The 22,720-nt window shown below is 34.4% G+C and overlaps 19 non-coding genes and 1 pseudogene across 19 annotated transcripts; all 20 read right to left on the minus strand.

The window, feature by feature from the left end:
* LOC134703288 (U2 spliceosomal RNA) lies at positions 1-134 on the minus strand (annotated as a pseudogene; the record flags this gene model as incomplete).
* Positions 135-1,111: 977 nt separating this feature from the next.
* On the minus strand, positions 1,112-1,304 carry LOC134703270 (U2 spliceosomal RNA). Its single transcript, XR_010104875.1, has one exon. It is a non-coding gene; the product is annotated as a U2 spliceosomal RNA (small nuclear RNA).
* Positions 1,305-2,281: 977 nt separating this feature from the next.
* Positions 2,282-2,474, minus strand: LOC134703282 (U2 spliceosomal RNA). Its single transcript, XR_010104886.1, has one exon. It is a non-coding gene; the product is annotated as a U2 spliceosomal RNA (small nuclear RNA).
* Positions 2,475-3,451: 977 nt separating this feature from the next.
* On the minus strand, positions 3,452-3,644 carry LOC134703289 (U2 spliceosomal RNA). Its single transcript, XR_010104891.1, has one exon. It is a non-coding gene; the product is annotated as a U2 spliceosomal RNA (small nuclear RNA).
* Positions 3,645-4,621: 977 nt separating this feature from the next.
* LOC134703290 (U2 spliceosomal RNA) lies at positions 4,622-4,814 on the minus strand. Its single transcript, XR_010104892.1, has one exon. It is a non-coding gene; the product is annotated as a U2 spliceosomal RNA (small nuclear RNA).
* Positions 4,815-5,791: 977 nt separating this feature from the next.
* Positions 5,792-5,984, minus strand: LOC134703291 (U2 spliceosomal RNA). The gene has a single exon (XR_010104893.1). It is a non-coding gene; the product is annotated as a U2 spliceosomal RNA (small nuclear RNA).
* Positions 5,985-6,961: 977 nt separating this feature from the next.
* Positions 6,962-7,154, minus strand: LOC134703271 (U2 spliceosomal RNA). Its single transcript, XR_010104876.1, has one exon. It is a non-coding gene; the product is annotated as a U2 spliceosomal RNA (small nuclear RNA).
* Positions 7,155-8,130: 976 nt separating this feature from the next.
* On the minus strand, positions 8,131-8,323 carry LOC134703273 (U2 spliceosomal RNA). Its single transcript, XR_010104877.1, has one exon. It is a non-coding gene; the product is annotated as a U2 spliceosomal RNA (small nuclear RNA).
* A 977-nt stretch (positions 8,324-9,300) lies between these two features.
* Positions 9,301-9,493, minus strand: LOC134703274 (U2 spliceosomal RNA). Its single transcript, XR_010104878.1, has one exon. It is a non-coding gene; the product is annotated as a U2 spliceosomal RNA (small nuclear RNA).
* A 977-nt stretch (positions 9,494-10,470) lies between these two features.
* LOC134703275 (U2 spliceosomal RNA) lies at positions 10,471-10,663 on the minus strand. The gene has a single exon (XR_010104879.1). It is a non-coding gene; the product is annotated as a U2 spliceosomal RNA (small nuclear RNA).
* Positions 10,664-11,637: 974 nt separating this feature from the next.
* On the minus strand, positions 11,638-11,830 carry LOC134703276 (U2 spliceosomal RNA). Its single transcript, XR_010104880.1, has one exon. It is a non-coding gene; the product is annotated as a U2 spliceosomal RNA (small nuclear RNA).
* A 977-nt stretch (positions 11,831-12,807) lies between these two features.
* Positions 12,808-13,000, minus strand: LOC134703277 (U2 spliceosomal RNA). Its single transcript, XR_010104881.1, has one exon. It is a non-coding gene; the product is annotated as a U2 spliceosomal RNA (small nuclear RNA).
* Positions 13,001-13,977: 977 nt separating this feature from the next.
* LOC134703278 (U2 spliceosomal RNA) lies at positions 13,978-14,170 on the minus strand. The gene has a single exon (XR_010104882.1). It is a non-coding gene; the product is annotated as a U2 spliceosomal RNA (small nuclear RNA).
* Positions 14,171-15,146: 976 nt separating this feature from the next.
* On the minus strand, positions 15,147-15,339 carry LOC134703279 (U2 spliceosomal RNA). The gene has a single exon (XR_010104883.1). It is a non-coding gene; the product is annotated as a U2 spliceosomal RNA (small nuclear RNA).
* A 977-nt stretch (positions 15,340-16,316) lies between these two features.
* LOC134703280 (U2 spliceosomal RNA) lies at positions 16,317-16,509 on the minus strand. The gene has a single exon (XR_010104884.1). It is a non-coding gene; the product is annotated as a U2 spliceosomal RNA (small nuclear RNA).
* Positions 16,510-17,486: 977 nt separating this feature from the next.
* LOC134703281 (U2 spliceosomal RNA) lies at positions 17,487-17,679 on the minus strand. Its single transcript, XR_010104885.1, has one exon. It is a non-coding gene; the product is annotated as a U2 spliceosomal RNA (small nuclear RNA).
* A 976-nt stretch (positions 17,680-18,655) lies between these two features.
* LOC134703284 (U2 spliceosomal RNA) lies at positions 18,656-18,848 on the minus strand. Its single transcript, XR_010104887.1, has one exon. It is a non-coding gene; the product is annotated as a U2 spliceosomal RNA (small nuclear RNA).
* Positions 18,849-19,825: 977 nt separating this feature from the next.
* LOC134703285 (U2 spliceosomal RNA) lies at positions 19,826-20,018 on the minus strand. The gene has a single exon (XR_010104888.1). It is a non-coding gene; the product is annotated as a U2 spliceosomal RNA (small nuclear RNA).
* Positions 20,019-20,992: 974 nt separating this feature from the next.
* On the minus strand, positions 20,993-21,185 carry LOC134703286 (U2 spliceosomal RNA). Its single transcript, XR_010104889.1, has one exon. It is a non-coding gene; the product is annotated as a U2 spliceosomal RNA (small nuclear RNA).
* A 978-nt stretch (positions 21,186-22,163) lies between these two features.
* Positions 22,164-22,356, minus strand: LOC134703287 (U2 spliceosomal RNA). The gene has a single exon (XR_010104890.1). It is a non-coding gene; the product is annotated as a U2 spliceosomal RNA (small nuclear RNA).
* Positions 22,357-22,720: the final 364 nt, after the last annotated feature.

Below are 22,720 nucleotides of genomic sequence, written 5' to 3' on the forward strand. Positions count from 1 at the left end.
GCAAGCACCTAACATCTCACCTAGTTGCAAAAATCAGTTTAATATCGAAGTACCCACATGGGGTACGTATCAGATATTAAGCTGATAAGAACAGATACTACACTTTGATCTTAGCCAAAAGGCCGAGAAGCGATACTCAAATGTTTCCGAGTTTCCAAAGCCTATAAATCCTATGTCTTACTCAGACACGGTGTTTTAATTTTAAAACAAGCTACACAAATTTTGCAAATGTATATACAAAAAGCACACGAAACACGAGATCTTGCTTTGCTTTAATTACCCAACAGCATGAAACGATTTCTGCATGACAAAACTGGTGTGAAAATAAAAAAAGCGGCTTGTGAAATACGGCAAGTCGCAATAAAAGGGAGAATGCATTTTTAAACGTATGTCATACGTATACGTATTCGTATTTAATCTTAATCGAACAAAACAACATGACAATTTTAATTCATTCTATGTCCGACGAACGCAGATTTCAAAGCCTTGAAAATTTCATTGATCACAAAATAAATTCAACGCTTTTTCACAATCAGCACGGACTTTTCACTCTGTCGTTTAAATAAAAAACACACAAACAGTTCATCTGTTCTATTTTTTAAAGGAATTAACCGGTACAGCTATGTTTAAATTAATTTTAAAAGGAGGAAAAAACTTACCGGCCGACTGTAGTTTCCATCGTTTGCCCTCGTTCTGAGGCGACGTCGCTATTAACGATGATTGAAACAGTAGAAGGGGACGTAATTATTTTCCCCGCGTTTTTCCGTAACGCTAAAAATTTATATAGAGTTTGTTTTAAAGGAACGAGAATACATTATTACACTGACATATGCTGTTATGAATACAAGCGAGAGAGAAAAAGAGAAAAAAAAAAAACCATCACATTATTAGAAAAGAAAAAAATACTTTTCAGAGAACAGACATAAAAAAATAAAATAATATGCGATTTATTTTACATGCGCGAGAAGTAGAATTAATTTACAACAATGAGTAAAACTATACAATACATAACATAAAATAATATAGAAAAAGTATTAGAGAATATTTTACTGGGGCTGTTTCTCAGACTATAGAAGGAGCTATTTTTCTATTTTAATTTTCTCCCCGAAATGGGGAGTGAGCCGATCCTGGAGGTACTGCAATACCAGGCCAACTCGTGGCAAGAGCGGTGCAAGCACCTAACATCTCACCTAGTTGCAAAAATCAGTTTAATATCGAAGTACCCACATGGGGTACGTATCAGATATTAAGCTGATAAGAACAGATACTACACTTTGATCTTAGCCAAAAGGCCGAGAAGCGATACTCAAATGTTTCCGAGTTTCCAAAGCCTATAAATCCTATGTCTTACTCAGACACGGTGTTTTAATTTTAAAACAAGCTACACAAATTTTGCAAATGTATATACAAAAAGCACACGAAACACGAGATCTTGCTTTGCTTTAATTACCCAACAGCATGAAACGATTTCTGCATGACAAAACTGGTGTGAAAATAAAAAAAGCGGCTTGTGAAATACGGCAAGTCGCAATAAAAGGGAGAATGCATTTTTAAACGTATGTCATACGTATACGTATTCGTATTTAATCTTAATCGAACAAAACAACATGACAATTTTAATTCATTCTATGTCCGACGAACGCAGATTTCAAAGCCTTGAAAATTTCATTGATCACAAAATAAATTCAACGCTTTTTCACAATCAGCACGGACTTTTCACTCTGTCGTTTAAATAAAAAACACACAAACAGTTCATCTGTTCTATTTTTTAAAGGAATTAACCGGTACAGCTATGTTTAAATTAATTTTAAAAGGAGGAAAAAACTTACCGGCCGACTGTAGTTTCCATCGTTTGCCCTCGTTCTGAGGCGACGTCGCTATTAACGATGATTGAAACAGTAGAAGGGGACGTAATTATTTTCCCCGCGTTTTTCCGTAACGCTAAAAATTTATATAGAGTTTGTTTTAAAGGAACGAGAATACATTATTACACTGACATATGCTGTTATGAATACAAGCGAGAGAGAAAAAGAGAAAAAAAAAAAACCATCACATTATTAGAAAAGAAAAAAATACTTTTCAGAGAACAGACATAAAAAAATAAAATAATATGCGATTTATTTTACATGCGCGAGAAGTAGAATTAATTTACAACAATGAGTAAAACTATACAATACATAACATAAAATAATATAGAAAAAGTATTAGAGAATATTTTACTGGGGCTGTTTCTCAGACTATAGAAGGAGCTATTTTTCTATTTTAATTTTCTCCCCGAAATGGGGAGTGAGCCGATCCTGGAGGTACTGCAATACCAGGCCAACTCGTGGCAAGAGCGGTGCAAGCACCTAACATCTCACCTAGTTGCAAAAATCAGTTTAATATCGAAGTACCCACATGGGGTACGTATCAGATATTAAGCTGATAAGAACAGATACTACACTTTGATCTTAGCCAAAAGGCCGAGAAGCGATACTCAAATGTTTCCGAGTTTCCAAAGCCTATAAATCCTATGTCTTACTCAGACACGGTGTTTTAATTTTAAAACAAGCTACACAAATTTTGCAAATGTATATACAAAAAGCACACGAAACACGAGATCTTGCTTTGCTTTAATTACCCAACAGCATGAAACGATTTCTGCATGACAAAACTGGTGTGAAAATAAAAAAAGCGGCTTGTGAAATACGGCAAGTCGCAATAAAAGGGAGAATGCATTTTTAAACGTATGTCATACGTATACGTATTCGTATTTAATCTTAATCGAACAAAACAACATGACAATTTTAATTCATTCTATGTCCGACGAACGCAGATTTCAAAGCCTTGAAAATTTCATTGATCACAAAATAAATTCAACGCTTTTTCACAATCAGCACGGACTTTTCACTCTGTCGTTTAAATAAAAAACACACAAACAGTTCATCTGTTCTATTTTTTAAAGGAATTAACCGGTACAGCTATGTTTAAATTAATTTTAAAAGGAGGAAAAAACTTACCGGCCGACTGTAGTTTCCATCGTTTGCCCTCGTTCTGAGGCGACGTCGCTATTAACGATGATTGAAACAGTAGAAGGGGACGTAATTATTTTCCCCGCGTTTTTCCGTAACGCTAAAAATTTATATAGAGTTTGTTTTAAAGGAACGAGAATACATTATTACACTGACATATGCTGTTATGAATACAAGCGAGAGAGAAAAAGAGAAAAAAAAAAAACCATCACATTATTAGAAAAGAAAAAAATACTTTTCAGAGAACAGACATAAAAAAATAAAATAATATGCGATTTATTTTACATGCGCGAGAAGTAGAATTAATTTACAACAATGAGTAAAACTATACAATACATAACATAAAATAATATAGAAAAAGTATTAGAGAATATTTTACTGGGGCTGTTTCTCAGACTATAGAAGGAGCTATTTTTCTATTTTAATTTTCTCCCCGAAATGGGGAGTGAGCCGATCCTGGAGGTACTGCAATACCAGGCCAACTCGTGGCAAGAGCGGTGCAAGCACCTAACATCTCACCTAGTTGCAAAAATCAGTTTAATATCGAAGTACCCACATGGGGTACGTATCAGATATTAAGCTGATAAGAACAGATACTACACTTTGATCTTAGCCAAAAGGCCGAGAAGCGATACTCAAATGTTTCCGAGTTTCCAAAGCCTATAAATCCTATGTCTTACTCAGACACGGTGTTTTAATTTTAAAACAAGCTACACAAATTTTGCAAATGTATATACAAAAAGCACACGAAACACGAGATCTTGCTTTGCTTTAATTACCCAACAGCATGAAACGATTTCTGCATGACAAAACTGGTGTGAAAATAAAAAAAGCGGCTTGTGAAATACGGCAAGTCGCAATAAAAGGGAGAATGCATTTTTAAACGTATGTCATACGTATACGTATTCGTATTTAATCTTAATCGAACAAAACAACATGACAATTTTAATTCATTCTATGTCCGACGAACGCAGATTTCAAAGCCTTGAAAATTTCATTGATCACAAAATAAATTCAACGCTTTTTCACAATCAGCACGGACTTTTCACTCTGTCGTTTAAATAAAAAACACACAAACAGTTCATCTGTTCTATTTTTTAAAGGAATTAACCGGTACAGCTATGTTTAAATTAATTTTAAAAGGAGGAAAAAACTTACCGGCCGACTGTAGTTTCCATCGTTTGCCCTCGTTCTGAGGCGACGTCGCTATTAACGATGATTGAAACAGTAGAAGGGGACGTAATTATTTTCCCCGCGTTTTTCCGTAACGCTAAAAATTTATATAGAGTTTGTTTTAAAGGAACGAGAATACATTATTACACTGACATATGCTGTTATGAATACAAGCGAGAGAGAAAAAGAGAAAAAAAAAAAACCATCACATTATTAGAAAAGAAAAAAATACTTTTCAGAGAACAGACATAAAAAAATAAAATAATATGCGATTTATTTTACATGCGCGAGAAGTAGAATTAATTTACAACAATGAGTAAAACTATACAATACATAACATAAAATAATATAGAAAAAGTATTAGAGAATATTTTACTGGGGCTGTTTCTCAGACTATAGAAGGAGCTATTTTTCTATTTTAATTTTCTCCCCGAAATGGGGAGTGAGCCGATCCTGGAGGTACTGCAATACCAGGCCAACTCGTGGCAAGAGCGGTGCAAGCACCTAACATCTCACCTAGTTGCAAAAATCAGTTTAATATCGAAGTACCCACATGGGGTACGTATCAGATATTAAGCTGATAAGAACAGATACTACACTTTGATCTTAGCCAAAAGGCCGAGAAGCGATACTCAAATGTTTCCGAGTTTCCAAAGCCTATAAATCCTATGTCTTACTCAGACACGGTGTTTTAATTTTAAAACAAGCTACACAAATTTTGCAAATGTATATACAAAAAGCACACGAAACACGAGATCTTGCTTTGCTTTAATTACCCAACAGCATGAAACGATTTCTGCATGACAAAACTGGTGTGAAAATAAAAAAAGCGGCTTGTGAAATACGGCAAGTCGCAATAAAAGGGAGAATGCATTTTTAAACGTATGTCATACGTATACGTATTCGTATTTAATCTTAATCGAACAAAACAACATGACAATTTTAATTCATTCTATGTCCGACGAACGCAGATTTCAAAGCCTTGAAAATTTCATTGATCACAAAATAAATTCAACGCTTTTTCACAATCAGCACGGACTTTTCACTCTGTCGTTTAAATAAAAAACACACAAACAGTTCATCTGTTCTATTTTTTAAAGGAATTAACCGGTACAGCTATGTTTAAATTAATTTTAAAAGGAGGAAAAAACTTACCGGCCGACTGTAGTTTCCATCGTTTGCCCTCGTTCTGAGGCGACGTCGCTATTAACGATGATTGAAACAGTAGAAGGGGACGTAATTATTTTCCCCGCGTTTTTCCGTAACGCTAAAAATTTATATAGAGTTTGTTTTAAAGGAACGAGAATACATTATTACACTGACATATGCTGTTATGAATACAAGCGAGAGAGAAAAAGAGAAAAAAAAAAAACCATCACATTATTAGAAAAGAAAAAAATACTTTTCAGAGAACAGACATAAAAAAATAAAATAATATGCGATTTATTTTACATGCGCGAGAAGTAGAATTAATTTACAACAATGAGTAAAACTATACAATACATAACATAAAATAATATAGAAAAAGTATTAGAGAATATTTTACTGGGGCTGTTTCTCAGACTATAGAAGGAGCTATTTTTCTATTTTAATTTTCTCCCCGAAATGGGGAGTGAGCCGATCCTGGAGGTACTGCAATACCAGGCCAACTCGTGGCAAGAGCGGTGCAAGCACCTAACATCTCACCTAGTTGCAAAAATCAGTTTAATATCGAAGTACCCACATGGGGTACGTATCAGATATTAAGCTGATAAGAACAGATACTACACTTTGATCTTAGCCAAAAGGCCGAGAAGCGATACTCAAATGTTTCCGAGTTTCCAAAGCCTATAAATCCTATGTCTTACTCAGACACGGTGTTTTAATTTTAAAACAAGCTACACAAATTTTGCAAATGTATATACAAAAAGCACACGAAACACGAGATCTTGCTTTGCTTTAATTACCCAACAGCATGAAACGATTTCTGCATGACAAAACTGGTGTGAAAATAAAAAAAGCGGCTTGTGAAATACGGCAAGTCGCAATAAAAGGGAGAATGCATTTTTAAACGTATGTCATACGTATACGTATTCGTATTTAATCTTAATCGAACAAAACAACATGACAATTTTAATTCATTCTATGTCCGACGAACGCAGATTTCAAAGCCTTGAAAATTTCATTGATCACAAAATAAATTCAACGCTTTTTCACAATCAGCACGGACTTTTCACTCTGTCGTTTAAATAAAAAACACACAAACAGTTCATCTGTTCTATTTTTTAAAGGAATTAACCGGTACAGCTATGTTTAAATTAATTTTAAAAGGAGGAAAAAACTTACCGGCCGACTGTAGTTTCCATCGTTTGCCCTCGTTCTGAGGCGACGTCGCTATTAACGATGATTGAAACAGTAGAAGGGGACGTAATTATTTTCCCCGCGTTTTTCCGTAACGCTAAAAATTTATATAGAGTTTGTTTTAAAGGAACGAGAATACATTATTACACTGACATATGCTGTTATGAATACAAGCGAGAGAGAAAAAGAGAAAAAAAAAAAACCATCACATTATTAGAAAAGAAAAAAATACTTTTCAGAGAACAGACATAAAAAAATAAAATAATATGCGATTTATTTTACATGCGCGAGAAGTAGAATTAATTTACAACAATGAGTAAAACTATACAATACATAACATAAAATAATATAGAAAAAGTATTAGAGAATATTTTACTGGGGCTGTTTCTCAGACTATAGAAGGAGCTATTTTTCTATTTTAATTTTCTCCCCGAAATGGGGAGTGAGCCGATCCTGGAGGTACTGCAATACCAGGCCAACTCGTGGCAAGAGCGGTGCAAGCACCTAACATCTCACCTAGTTGCAAAAATCAGTTTAATATCGAAGTACCCACATGGGGTACGTATCAGATATTAAGCTGATAAGAACAGATACTACACTTTGATCTTAGCCAAAAGGCCGAGAAGCGATACTCAAATGTTTCCGAGTTTCCAAAGCCTATAAATCCTATGTCTTACTCAGACACGGTGTTTTAATTTTAAAACAAGCTACACAAATTTTGCAAATGTATATACAAAAAGCACACGAAACACGAGATCTTGCTTTGCTTTAATTACCCAACAGCATGAAACGATTTCTGCATGACAAAACTGGTGTGAAAATAAAAAAAGCGGCTTGTGAAATACGGCAAGTCGCAATAAAAGGGAGAATGCATTTTTAAACGTATGTCATACGTATACGTATTCGTATTTAATCTTAATCGAACAAAACAACATGACAATTTTAATTCATTCTATGTCCGACGAACGCAGATTTCAAAGCCTTGAAAATTTCATTGATCACAAAATAAATTCAACGCTTTTTCACAATCAGCACGGACTTTTCACTCTGTCGTTTAAATAAAAAACACACAAACAGTTCATCTGTTCTATTTTTTAAAGGAATTAACCGGTACAGCTATGTTTAAATTAATTTTAAAAGGAGGAAAAAACTTACCGGCCGACTGTAGTTTCCATCGTTTGCCCTCGTTCTGAGGCGACGTCGCTATTAACGATGATTGAAACAGTAGAAGGGGACGTAATTATTTTCCCCGCGTTTTTCCGTAACGCTAAAAATTTATATAGAGTTTGTTTTAAAGGAACGAGAATACATTATTACACTGACATATGCTGTTATGAATACAAGCGAGAGAGAAAAAGAGAAAAAAAAAAACCATCACATTATTAGAAAAGAAAAAAATACTTTTCAGAGAACAGACATAAAAAAATAAAATAATATGCGATTTATTTTACATGCGCGAGAAGTAGAATTAATTTACAACAATGAGTAAAACTATACAATACATAACATAAAATAATATAGAAAAAGTATTAGAGAATATTTTACTGGGGCTGTTTCTCAGACTATAGAAGGAGCTATTTTTCTATTTTAATTTTCTCCCCGAAATGGGGAGTGAGCCGATCCTGGAGGTACTGCAATACCAGGCCAACTCGTGGCAAGAGCGGTGCAAGCACCTAACATCTCACCTAGTTGCAAAAATCAGTTTAATATCGAAGTACCCACATGGGGTACGTATCAGATATTAAGCTGATAAGAACAGATACTACACTTTGATCTTAGCCAAAAGGCCGAGAAGCGATACTCAAATGTTTCCGAGTTTCCAAAGCCTATAAATCCTATGTCTTACTCAGACACGGTGTTTTAATTTTAAAACAAGCTACACAAATTTTGCAAATGTATATACAAAAAGCACACGAAACACGAGATCTTGCTTTGCTTTAATTACCCAACAGCATGAAACGATTTCTGCATGACAAAACTGGTGTGAAAATAAAAAAAGCGGCTTGTGAAATACGGCAAGTCGCAATAAAAGGGAGAATGCATTTTTAAACGTATGTCATACGTATACGTATTCGTATTTAATCTTAATCGAACAAAACAACATGACAATTTTAATTCATTCTATGTCCGACGAACGCAGATTTCAAAGCCTTGAAAATTTCATTGATCACAAAATAAATTCAACGCTTTTTCACAATCAGCACGGACTTTTCACTCTGTCGTTTAAATAAAAAACACACAAACAGTTCATCTGTTCTATTTTTTAAAGGAATTAACCGGTACAGCTATGTTTAAATTAATTTTAAAAGGAGGAAAAAACTTACCGGCCGACTGTAGTTTCCATCGTTTGCCCTCGTTCTGAGGCGACGTCGCTATTAACGATGATTGAAACAGTAGAAGGGGACGTAATTATTTTCCCCGCGTTTTTCCGTAACGCTAAAAATTTATATAGAGTTTGTTTTAAAGGAACGAGAATACATTATTACACTGACATATGCTGTTATGAATACAAGCGAGAGAGAAAAAGAGAAAAAAAAAAAACCATCACATTATTAGAAAAGAAAAAAATACTTTTCAGAGAACAGACATAAAAAAATAAAATAATATGCGATTTATTTTACATGCGCGAGAAGTAGAATTAATTTACAACAATGAGTAAAACTATACAATACATAACATAAAATAATATAGAAAAAGTATTAGAGAATATTTTACTGGGGCTGTTTCTCAGACTATAGAAGGAGCTATTTTTCTATTTTAATTTTCTCCCCGAAATGGGGAGTGAGCCGATCCTGGAGGTACTGCAATACCAGGCCAACTCGTGGCAAGAGCGGTGCAAGCACCTAACATCTCACCTAGTTGCAAAAATCAGTTTAATATCGAAGTACCCACATGGGGTACGTATCAGATATTAAGCTGATAAGAACAGATACTACACTTTGATCTTAGCCAAAAGGCCGAGAAGCGATACTCAAATGTTTCCGAGTTTCCAAAGCCTATAAATCCTATGTCTTACTCAGACACGGTGTTTTAATTTTAAAACAAGCTACACAAATTTTGCAAATGTATATACAAAAAGCACACGAAACACGAGATCTTGCTTTGCTTTAATTACCCAACAGCATGAAACGATTTCTGCATGACAAAACTGGTGTGAAAATAAAAAAAGCGGCTTGTGAAATACGGCAAGTCGCAATAAAAGGGAGAATGCATTTTTAAACGTATGTCATACGTATACGTATTCGTATTTAATCTTAATCGAACAAAACAACATGACAATTTTAATTCATTCTATGTCCGACGAACGCAGATTTCAAAGCCTTGAAAATTTCATTGATCACAAAATAAATTCAACGCTTTTTCACAATCAGCACGGACTTTTCACTCTGTCGTTTAAATAAAAAACACACAAACAGTTCATCTGTTCTATTTTTTAAAGGAATTAACCGGTACAGCTATGTTTAAATTAATTTTAAAAGGAGGAAAAAACTTACCGGCCGACTGTAGTTTCCATCGTTTGCCCTCGTTCTGAGGCGACGTCGCTATTAACGATGATTGAAACAGTAGAAGGGGACGTAATTATTTTCCCCGCGTTTTTCCGTAACGCTAAAAATTTATATAGAGTTTGTTTTAAAGGAACGAGAATACATTATTACACTGACATATGCTGTTATGAATACAAGCGAGAGAGAAAAAGAGAAAAAAAAAAAACCATCACATTATTAGAAAAGAAAAAAATACTTTTCAGAGAACAGACATAAAAAAATAAAATAATATGCGATTTATTTTACATGCGCGAGAAGTAGAATTAATTTACAACAATGAGTAAAACTATACAATACATAACATAAAATAATATAGAAAAAGTATTAGAGAATATTTTACTGGGGCTGTTTCTCAGACTATAGAAGGAGCTATTTTTCTATTTTAATTTTCTCCCCGAAATGGGGAGTGAGCCGATCCTGGAGGTACTGCAATACCAGGCCAACTCGTGGCAAGAGCGGTGCAAGCACCTAACATCTCACCTAGTTGCAAAAATCAGTTTAATATCGAAGTACCCACATGGGGTACGTATCAGATATTAAGCTGATAAGAACAGATACTACACTTTGATCTTAGCCAAAAGGCCGAGAAGCGATACTCAAATGTTTCCGAGTTTCCAAAGCCTATAAATCCTATGTCTTACTCAGACACGGTGTTTTAATTTTAAAACAAGCTACACAAATTTTGCAAATGTATACAAAAAGCACACGAAACACGAGATCTTGCTTTGCTTTAATTACCCAACAGCATGAAACGATTTCTGCATGACAAAACTGGTGTGAAAATAAAAAAAGCGGCTTGTGAAATACGGCAAGTCGCAATAAAAGGGAGAATGCATTTTTAAACGTATGTCATACGTATACGTATTCGTATTTAATCTTAATCGAACAAAACAACATGACAATTTTAATTCATTCTATGTCCGACGAACGCAGATTTCAAAGCCTTGAAAATTTCATTGATCACAAAATAAATTCAACGCTTTTTCACAATCAGCACGGACTTTTCACTCTGTCGTTTAAATAAAAAACACACAAACAGTTCATCTGTTCTATTTTTTAAAGGAATTAACCGGTACAGCTATGTTTAAATTAATTTTAAAAGGAGGAAAAAACTTACCGGCCGACTGTAGTTTCCATCGTTTGCCCTCGTTCTGAGGCGACGTCGCTATTAACGATGATTGAAACAGTAGAAGGGGACGTAATTATTTTCCCCGCGTTTTTCCGTAACGCTAAAAATTTATATAGAGTTTGTTTTAAAGGAACGAGAATACATTATTACACTGACATATGCTGTTATGAATACAAGCGAGAGAGAAAAAGAGAAAAAAAAAAACCATCACATTATTAGAAAAGAAAAAAATACTTTTCAGAGAACAGACATAAAAAAATAAAATAATATGCGATTTATTTTACATGCGCGAGAAGTAGAATTAATTTACAACAATGAGTAAAACTATACAATACATAACATAAAATAATATAGAAAAAGTATTAGAGAATATTTTACTGGGGCTGTTTCTCAGACTATAGAAGGAGCTATTTTTCTATTTTAATTTTCTCCCCGAAATGGGGAGTGAGCCGATCCTGGAGGTACTGCAATACCAGGCCAACTCGTGGCAAGAGCGGTGCAAGCACCTAACATCTCACCTAGTTGCAAAAATCAGTTTAATATCGAAGTACCCACATGGGGTACGTATCAGATATTAAGCTGATAAGAACAGATACTACACTTTGATCTTAGCCAAAAGGCCGAGAAGCGATACTCAAATGTTTCCGAGTTTCCAAAGCCTATAAATCCTATGTCTTACTCAGACACGGTGTTTTAATTTTAAAACAAGCTACACAAATTTTGCAAATGTATATACAAAAAGCACACGAAACACGAGATCTTGCTTTGCTTTAATTACCCAACAGCATGAAACGATTTCTGCATGACAAAACTGGTGTGAAAATAAAAAAAGCGGCTTGTGAAATACGGCAAGTCGCAATAAAAGGGAGAATGCATTTTTAAACGTATGTCATACGTATACGTATTCGTATTTAATCTTAATCGAACAAAACAACATGACAATTTTAATTCATTCTATGTCCGACGAACGCAGATTTCAAAGCCTTGAAAATTTCATTGATCACAAAATAAATTCAACGCTTTTTCACAATCAGCACGGACTTTTCACTCTGTCGTTTAAATAAAAAACACACAAACAGTTCATCTGTTCTATTTTTTAAAGGAATTAACCGGTACAGCTATGTTTAAATTAATTTTAAAAGGAGGAAAAAACTTACCGGCCGACTGTAGTTTCCATCGTTTGCCCTCGTTCTGAGGCGACGTCGCTATTAACGATGATTGAAACAGTAGAAGGGGACGTAATTATTTTCCCCGCGTTTTTCCGTAACGCTAAAAATTTATATAGAGTTTGTTTTAAAGGAACGAGAATACATTATTACACTGACATATGCTGTTATGAATACAAGCGAGAGAGAAAAAGAGAAAAAAAAAAAACCATCACATTATTAGAAAAGAAAAAAATACTTTTCAGAGAACAGACATAAAAAAATAAAATAATATGCGATTTATTTTACATGCGCGAGAAGTAGAATTAATTTACAACAATGAGTAAAACTATACAATACATAACATAAAATAATATAGAAAAAGTATTAGAGAATATTTTACTGGGGCTGTTTCTCAGACTATAGAAGGAGCTATTTTTCTATTTTAATTTTCTCCCCGAAATGGGGAGTGAGCCGATCCTGGAGGTACTGCAATACCAGGCCAACTCGTGGCAAGAGCGGTGCAAGCACCTAACATCTCACCTAGTTGCAAAAATCAGTTTAATATCGAAGTACCCACATGGGGTACGTATCAGATATTAAGCTGATAAGAACAGATACTACACTTTGATCTTAGCCAAAAGGCCGAGAAGCGATACTCAAATGTTTCCGAGTTTCCAAAGCCTATAAATCCTATGTCTTACTCAGACACGGTGTTTTAATTTTAAAACAAGCTACACAAATTTTGCAAATGTATATACAAAAAGCACACGAAACACGAGATCTTGCTTTGCTTTAATTACCCAACAGCATGAAACGATTTCTGCATGACAAAACTGGTGTGAAAATAAAAAAAGCGGCTTGTGAAATACGGCAAGTCGCAATAAAAGGGAGAATGCATTTTTAAACGTATGTCATACGTATACGTATTCGTATTTAATCTTAATCGAACAAAACAACATGACAATTTTAATTCATTCTATGTCCGACGAACGCAGATTTCAAAGCCTTGAAAATTTCATTGATCACAAAATAAATTCAACGCTTTTTCACAATCAGCACGGACTTTTCACTCTGTCGTTTAAATAAAAAACACACAAACAGTTCATCTGTTCTATTTTTTAAAGGAATTAACCGGTACAGCTATGTTTAAATTAATTTTAAAAGGAGGAAAAAACTTACCGGCCGACTGTAGTTTCCATCGTTTGCCCTCGTTCTGAGGCGACGTCGCTATTAACGATGATTGAAACAGTAGAAGGGGACGTAATTATTTTCCCCGCGTTTTTCCGTAACGCTAAAAATTTATATAGAGTTTGTTTTAAAGGAACGAGAATACATTATTACACTGACATATGCTGTTATGAATACAAGCGAGAGAGAAAAAGAGAAAAAAAAAAAACCATCACATTATTAGAAAAGAAAAAAATACTTTTCAGAGAACAGACATAAAAAAATAAAATAATATGCGATTTATTTTACATGCGCGAGAAGTAGAATTAATTTACAACAATGAGTAAAACTATACAATACATAACATAAAATAATATAGAAAAAGTATTAGAGAATATTTTACTGGGGCTGTTTCTCAGACTATAGAAGGAGCTATTTTTCTATTTTAATTTTCTCCCCGAAATGGGGAGTGAGCCGATCCTGGAGGTACTGCAATACCAGGCCAACTCGTGGCAAGAGCGGTGCAAGCACCTAACATCTCACCTAGTTGCAAAAATCAGTTTAATATCGAAGTACCCACATGGGGTACGTATCAGATATTAAGCTGATAAGAACAGATACTACACTTTGATCTTAGCCAAAAGGCCGAGAAGCGATACTCAAATGTTTCCGAGTTTCCAAAGCCTATAAATCCTATGTCTTACTCAGACACGGTGTTTTAATTTTAAAACAAGCTACACAAATTTTGCAAATGTATATACAAAAAGCACACGAAACACGAGATCTTGCTTTGCTTTAATTACCCAACAGCATGAAACGATTTCTGCATGACAAAACTGGTGTGAAAATAAAAAAAGCGGCTTGTGAAATACGGCAAGTCGCAATAAAAGGGAGAATGCATTTTTAAACGTATGTCATACGTATACGTATTCGTATTTAATCTTAATCGAACAAAACAACATGACAATTTTAATTCATTCTATGTCCGACGAACGCAGATTTCAAAGCCTTGAAAATTTCATTGATCACAAAATAAATTCAACGCTTTTTCACAATCAGCACGGACTTTTCACTCTGTCGTTTAAATAAAAAACACACAAACAGTTCATCTGTTCTATTTTTTAAAGGAATTAACCGGTACAGCTATGTTTAAATTAATTTTAAAAGGAGGAAAAAACTTACCGGCCGACTGTAGTTTCCATCGTTTGCCCTCGTTCTGAGGCGACGTCGCTATTAACGATGATTGAAACAGTAGAAGGGGACGTAATTATTTTCCCCGCGTTTTTCCGTAACGCTAAAAATTTATATAGAGTTTGTTTTAAAGGAACGAGAATACATTATTACACTGACATATGCTGTTATGAATACAAGCGAGAGAGAAAAAGAGAAAAAAAAAAACCATCACATTATTAGAAAAGAAAAAAATACTTTTCAGAGAACAGACATAAAAAAATAAAATAATATGCGATTTATTTTACATGCGCGAGAAGTAGAATTAATTTACAACAATGAGTAAAACTATACAATACATAACATAAAATAATATAGAAAAAGTATTAGAGAATATTTTACTGGGGCTGTTTCTCAGACTATAGAAGGAGCTATTTTTCTATTTTAATTTTCTCCCCGAAATGGGGAGTGAGCCGATCCTGGAGGTACTGCAATACCAGGCCAACTCGTGGCAAGAGCGGTGCAAGCACCTAACATCTCACCTAGTTGCAAAAATCAGTTTAATATCGAAGTACCCACATGGGGTACGTATCAGATATTAAGCTGATAAGAACAGATACTACACTTTGATCTTAGCCAAAAGGCCGAGAAGCGATACTCAAATGTTTCCGAGTTTCCAAAGCCTATAAATCCTATGTCTTACTCAGACACGGTGTTTTAATTTTAAAACAAGCTACACAAATTTTGCAAATGTATATACAAAAAGCACACGAAACACGAGATCTTGCTTTGCTTTAATTACCCAACAGCATGAAACGATTTCTGCATGACAAAACTGGTGTGAAAATAAAAAAAGCGGCTTGTGAAATACGGCAAGTCGCAATAAAAGGGAGAATGCATTTTTAAACGTATGTCATACGTATACGTATTCGTATTTAATCTTAATCGAACAAAACAACATGACAATTTTAATTCATTCTATGTCCGACGAACGCAGATTTCAAAGCCTTGAAAATTTCATTGATCACAAAATAAATTCAACGCTTTTTCACAATCAGCACGGACTTTTCACTCTGTCGTTTAAATAAAAAACACACAAACAGTTCATCTGTTCTATTTTTTAAAGGAATTAACCGGTACAGCTATGTTTAAATTAATTTTAAAAGGAGGAAAAAACTTACCGGCCGACTGTAGTTTCCATCGTTTGCCCTCGTTCTGAGGCGACGTCGCTATTAACGATGATTGAAACAGTAGAAGGGGACGTAATTATTTTCCCCGCGTTTTTCCGTAACGCTAAAAATTTATATAGAGTTTGTTTTAAAGGAACGAGAATACATTATTACACTGACATATGCTGTTATGAATACAAGCGAGAGAGAAAAAGAGAAAAAAAAAAAACCATCACATTATTAGAAAAGAAAAAAATACTTTTCAGAGAACAGACATAAAAAAATAAAATAATATGCGATTTATTTTACATGCGCGAGAAGTAGAATTAATTTACAACAATGAGTAAAACTATACAATACATAACATAAAATAATATAGAAAAAGTATTAGAGAATATTTTACTGGGGCTGTTTCTCAGACTATAGAAGGAGCTATTTTTCTATTTTAATTTTCTCCCCGAAATGGGGAGTGAGCCGATCCTGGAGGTACTGCAATACCAGGCCAACTCGTGGCAAGAGCGGTGCAAGCACCTAACATCTCACCTAGTTGCAAAAATCAGTTTAATATCGAAGTACCCACATGGGGTACGTATCAGATATTAAGCTGATAAGAACAGATACTACACTTTGATCTTAGCCAAAAGGCCGAGAAGCGATACTCAAATGTTTCCGAGTTTCCAAAGCCTATAAATCCTATGTCTTACTCAGACACGGTGTTTTAATTTTAAAACAAGCTACACAAATTTTGCAAATGTATATACAAAAAGCACACGAAACACGAGATCTTGCTTTGCTTTAATTACCCAACAGCATGAAACGATTTCTGCATGACAAAACTGGTGTGAAAATAAAAAAAGCGGCTTGTGAAATACGGCAAGTCGCAATAAAAGGGAGAATGCATTTTTAAACGTATGTCATACGTATACGTATTCGTATTTAATCTTAATCGAACAAAACAACATGACAATTTTAATTCATTCTATGTCCGACGAACGCAGATTTCAAAGCCTTGAAAATTTCATTGATCACAAAATAAATTCAACGCTTTTTCACAATCAGCACGGACTTTTCACTCTGTCGTTTAAATAAAAAACACACAAACAGTTCATCTGTTCTATTTTTTAAAGGAATTAACCGGTACAGCTATGTTTAAATTAATTTTAAAAGGAGGAAAAAACTTACCGGCCGACTGTAGTTTCCATCGTTTGCCCTCGTTCTGAGGCGACGTCGCTATTAACGATGATTGAAACAGTAGAAGGGGACGTAATTATTTTCCCCGCGTTTTTCCGTAACGCTAAAAATTTATATAGAGTTTGTTTTAAAGGAACGAGAATACATTATTACACTGACATATGCTGTTATGAATACAAGCGAGAGAGAAAAAGAGAAAAAAAAAAAACCATCACATTATTAGAAAAGAAAAAAATACTTTTCAGAGAACAGACATAAAAAAATAAAATAATATGCGATTTATTTTACATGCGCGAGAAGTAGAATTAATTTACAACAATGAGTAAAACTATACAATACATAACATAAAATAATATAGAAAAAGTATTAGAGAATATTTTACTGGGGCTGTTTCTCAGACTATAGAAGGAGCTATTTTTCTATTTTAATTTTCTCCCCGAAATGGGGAGTGAGCCGATCCTGGAGGTACTGCAATACCAGGCCAACTCGTGGCAAGAGCGGTGCAAGCACCTAACATCTCACCTAGTTGCAAAAATCAGTTTAATATCGAAGTACCCACATGGGGTACGTATCAGATATTAAGCTGATAAGAACAGATACTACACTTTGATCTTAGCCAAAAGGCCGAGAAGCGATACTCAAATGTTTCCGAGTTTCCAAAGCCTATAAATCCTATGTCTTACTCAGACACGGTGTTTTAATTTTAAAACAAGCTACACAAATTTTGCAAATGTATATACAAAAAGCACACGAAACACGAGATCTTGCTTTGCTTTAATTACCCAACAGCATGAAACGATTTCTGCATGACAAAACTGGTGTGAAAATAAAAAAAGCGGCTTGTGAAATACGGCAAGTCGCAATAAAAGGGAGAATGCATTTTTAAACGTATGTCATACGTATACGTATTCGTATTTAATCTTAATCGAACAAAACAACATGACAATTTTAATTCATTCTATGTCCGACGAACGCAGATTTCAAAGCCTTGAAAATTTCATTGATCACAAAATAAATTCAACGCTTTTTCACAATCAGCACGGACTTTTCACTCTGTCGTTTAAATAAAAAACACACAAACAGTTCATCTGTTCTATTTTTTAAAGGAATTAACCGGTACAGCTATGTTTAAATTAATTTTAAAAGGAGGAAAAAACTTACCGGCCGACTGTAGTTTCCATCGTTTGCCCTCGTTCTGAGGCGACGTCGCTATTAACGATGATTGAAACAGTAGAAGGGGACGTAATTATTTTCCCCGCGTTTTTCCGTAACGCTAAAAATTTATATAGAGTTTGTTTTAAAGGAACGAGAATACATTATTACACTGACATATGCTGTTATGAATACAAGCGAGAGAGAAAAAGAGAAAAAAAAAAACCATCACATTATTAGAAAAGAAAAAAATACTTTTCAGAGAACAGACATAAAAAAATAAAATAATATGCGATTTATTTTACATGCGCGAGAAGTAGAATTAATTTACAACAATGAGTAAAACTATACAATACATAACATAAAATAATATAGAAAAAGTATTAGAGAATATTTTACTGGGGCTGTTTCTCAGACTATAGAAGGAGCTATTTTTCTATTTTAATTTTCTCCCCGAAATGGGGAGTGAGCCGATCCTGGAGGTACTGCAATACCAGGCCAACTCGTGGCAAGAGCGGTGCAAGCACCTAACATCTCACCTAGTTGCAAAAATCAGTTTAATATCGAAGTACCCACATGGGGTACGTATCAGATATTAAGCTGATAAGAACAGATACTACACTTTGATCTTAGCCAAAAGGCCGAGAAGCGATACTCAAATGTTTCCGAGTTTCCAAAGCCTATAAATCCTATGTCTTACTCAGACACGGTGTTTTAATTTTAAAACAAGCTACACAAATTTTGCAAATGTATATACAAAAAGCACACGAAACACGAGATCTTGCTTTGCTTTAATTACCCAACAGCATGAAACGATTTCTGCATGACAAAACTGGTGTGAAAATAAAAAAAGCGGCTTGTGAAATACGGCAAGTCGCAATAAAAGGGAGAATGCATTTTTAAACGTATGTCATACGTATACGTATTCGTATTTAATCTTAATCGAACAAAACAACATGACAATTTTAATTCATTCTATGTCCGACGAACGCAGATTTCAAAGCCTTGAAAATTTCATTGATCACAAAATAAATTCAACGCTTTTTCACAATCAGCACGGACTTTTCACTCTGTCGTTTAAATAAAAAACACACAAACAGTTCATCTGTTCTATTTTTTAAAGGAATTAACCGGTACAGCTATGTTTAAATTAATTTTAAAAGGAGGAAAAAACTTACCGGCCGACTGTAGTTTCCATCGTTTGCCCTCGTTCTGAGGCGACGTCGCTATTAACGATGATTGAAACAGTAGAAGGGGACGTAATTATTTTCCCCGCGTTTTTCCGTAACGCTAAAAATTTATATAGAGTTTGTTTTAAAGGAACGAGAATACATTATTACACTGACATATGCTGTTATGAATACAAGCGAGAGAGAAAAAGAGAAAAAAAAAAAACCATCACATTATTAGAAAAGAAAAAAATACTTTTCAGAGAACAGACATAAAAAAATAAAATAATATGCGATTTATTTTACATGCGCGAGAAGTAGAATTAATTTACAACAATGAGTAAAACTATACAATACATAACATAAAATAATATAGAAAAAGTATTAGAGAATATTTTACTGGGGCTGTTTCTCAGACTATAGAAGGAGCTATTTTTCTATTTTAATTTTCTCCCCGAAATGGGGAGTGAGCCGATCCTGGAGGTACTGCAATACCAGGCCAACTCGTGGCAAGAGCGGTGCAAGCACCTAACATCTCACCTAGTTGCAAAAATCAGTTTAATATCGAAGTACCCACATGGGGTACGTATCAGATATTAAGCTGATAAGAACAGATACTACACTTTGATCTTAGCCAAAAGGCCGAGAAGCGATACTCAAATGTTTCCGAGTTTCCAAAGCCTATAAATCCTATGTCTTACTCAGACACGGTGTTTTAATTTTAAAACAAGCTACACAAATTTTGCAAATGTATATACAAAAAGCACACGAAACACGAGATCTTGCTTTGCTTTAATTACCCAACAGCATGAAACGATTTCTGCATGACAAAACTGGTGTGAAAATAAAAAAAGCGGCTTGTGAAATACGGCAAGTCGCAATAAAAGGGAGAATGCATTTTTAAACGTATGTCATACGTATACGTATTCGTATTTAATCTTAATCGAACAAAACAACATGACAATTTTAATTCATTCTATGTCCGACGAACGCAGATTTCAAAGCCTTGAAAATTTCATTGATCACAAAATAAATTCAACGCTTTTTCACAATCAGCACGGACTTTTCACTCTGTCGTTTAAATAAAAAACACACAAACAGTTCATCTGTTCTATTTTTTAAAGGAATTAACCGGTACAGCTATGTTTAAATTAATTTTAAAAGGAGGAAAAAACTTACCGGCCGACTGTAGTTTCCATCGTTTGCCCTCGTTCTGAGGCGACGTCGCTATTAACGATGATTGAAACAGTAGAAGGGGACGTAATTATTTTCCCGCGTTTTTCCGTAACGCTAAAAATTTATATAGAGTTTGTTTTAAAGGAACGAGAATACATTATTACACTGACATATGCTGTTATGAATACAAGCGAGAGAGAAAAAGAGAAAAAAAAAAAACCATCACATTATTAGAAAAGAAAAAAATACTTTTCAGAGAACAGACATAAAAAAATAAAATAATATGCGATTTATTTTACATGCGCGAGAAGTAGAATTAATTTACAACAATGAGTAAAACTATACAATACATAACATAAAATAATATAGAAAAAGTATTAGAGAATATTTTACTGGGGCTGTTTCTCAGACTATAGAAGAGCTATTTTCTATTTTAATTTTCTCCCCGAAATGGGGAGTGAGCCGATCCTGGAGGTACTGCAATACCAGGCCAACTCGTGGCAAGAGCGGTGCAAGCACCTAACATCTCACCTAGTTGCAAAAATCAGTTTAATATCGAAGTACCCACATGGGGTACGTATCAGATATTAAGCTGATAAGAACAGATACTACACTTTGATCTTAGCCAAAAGGCCGAGAAGCGATACTCAAATGTTTCCGAGTTTCCAAAGCCTATAAATCCTATGTCTTACTCAGACACGGTGTTTTAATTTTAAAACAAGCTACACAAATTTTGCAAATGTATATACAAAAAGCACACGAAACACGAGATCTTGCTTTGCTTTAATTACCCAACAGCATGAAACGATTTCTGCATGACAAAACTGGTGTGAAAATAAAAAAAGCGGCTTGTGAAATACGGCAAGTCGCAATAAAAGGGAGAATGCATTTTTAAACGTATGTCATACGTATACGTATTCGTATTTAATCTTAATCGAACAAAACAACATGACAATTTTAATTCATTCTATGTCCGACGAACGCAGATTTCAAAGCCTTGAAAATTTCATTGATCACAAAATAAATTCAACGCTTTTTCACAATCAGCACGGACTTTTCACTCTGTCGTTTAAATAAAAAACACACAAACAGTTCATCTGTTCTATTTTTTTAAAGGAATTAACCGGTACAGCTATGTTTAAATTAATTTTAAAAGGAGGAAAAAACTTACCGGCCGACTGTAGTTTCCATCGTTTGCCCTCGTTCTGAGGCGACGTCGCTATTAACGATGATTGAAACAGTAGAAGGGGACGTAATTATTTTCCCCGCGTTTTTCCGTAACGCTAAAAATTTATATAGAGTTTGTTTTAAAGGAACGAGAATACATTATTACACTGACATATGCTGTTATGAATACAAGCGAGAGAGAAAAAGAGAAAAAAAAAAAACCATCACATTATTAGAAAAGAAAAAAATACTTTTCAGAGAACAGACATAAAAAAATAAAATAATATGCGATTTATTTTACATGCGCGAGAAGTAGAATTAATTTACAACAATGAGTAAAACTATACAATACATAACATAAAATAATATAGAAAAAGTATTAGAGAATATTTTACTGGGGCTGTTTCTCAGACTATAGAAGGAGCTATTTTTCTATTTTAATTTTCTCCCCGAAATGGGGAGTGAGCCGATCCTGGAGGTACTGCAATACCAGGCCAACTCGTGGCAAGAGCGGTGCAAGCACCTAACATCTCACCTAGTTGCAAAAATCAGTTTAATATCGAAGTACCCACATGGGGTACGTATCAGATATTAAGCTGATAAGAACAGATACTACACTTTGATCTTAGCCAAAAGGCCGAGAAGCGATACTCAAATGTTTCCGAGTTTCCAAAGCCTATAAATCCTATGTCTTACTCAGACACGGTGTTTTAATTTTAAAACAAGCTACACAAATTTTGCAAATGTATATACAAAAAGCACACGAAACACGAGATCTTGCTTTGCTTTAATTACCCAACAGCATGAAACGATTTCTGCATGACAAAACTGGTGTGAAAATAAAAAAAGCGGCTTGTGAAATACGGCAAGTCGCAATAAAAGGGAGAATGCATTTTTAAACGTATGTCATACGTATACGTATTCGTATTTAATCTTAATCGAACAAAACAACATGACAATTTTAATTCATTCTATGTCCGACGAACGCAGATTTCAAAGCCTTGAAAATTTCA

This window comes from Mytilus trossulus, unplaced genomic scaffold, assembly GCF_036588685.1.
Source record: "Mytilus trossulus isolate FHL-02 unplaced genomic scaffold, PNRI_Mtr1.1.1.hap1 h1tg000937l__unscaffolded, whole genome shotgun sequence".
NCBI classification, from domain to species: Eukaryota; Metazoa; Mollusca; class Bivalvia; order Mytilida; family Mytilidae; genus Mytilus; species Mytilus trossulus.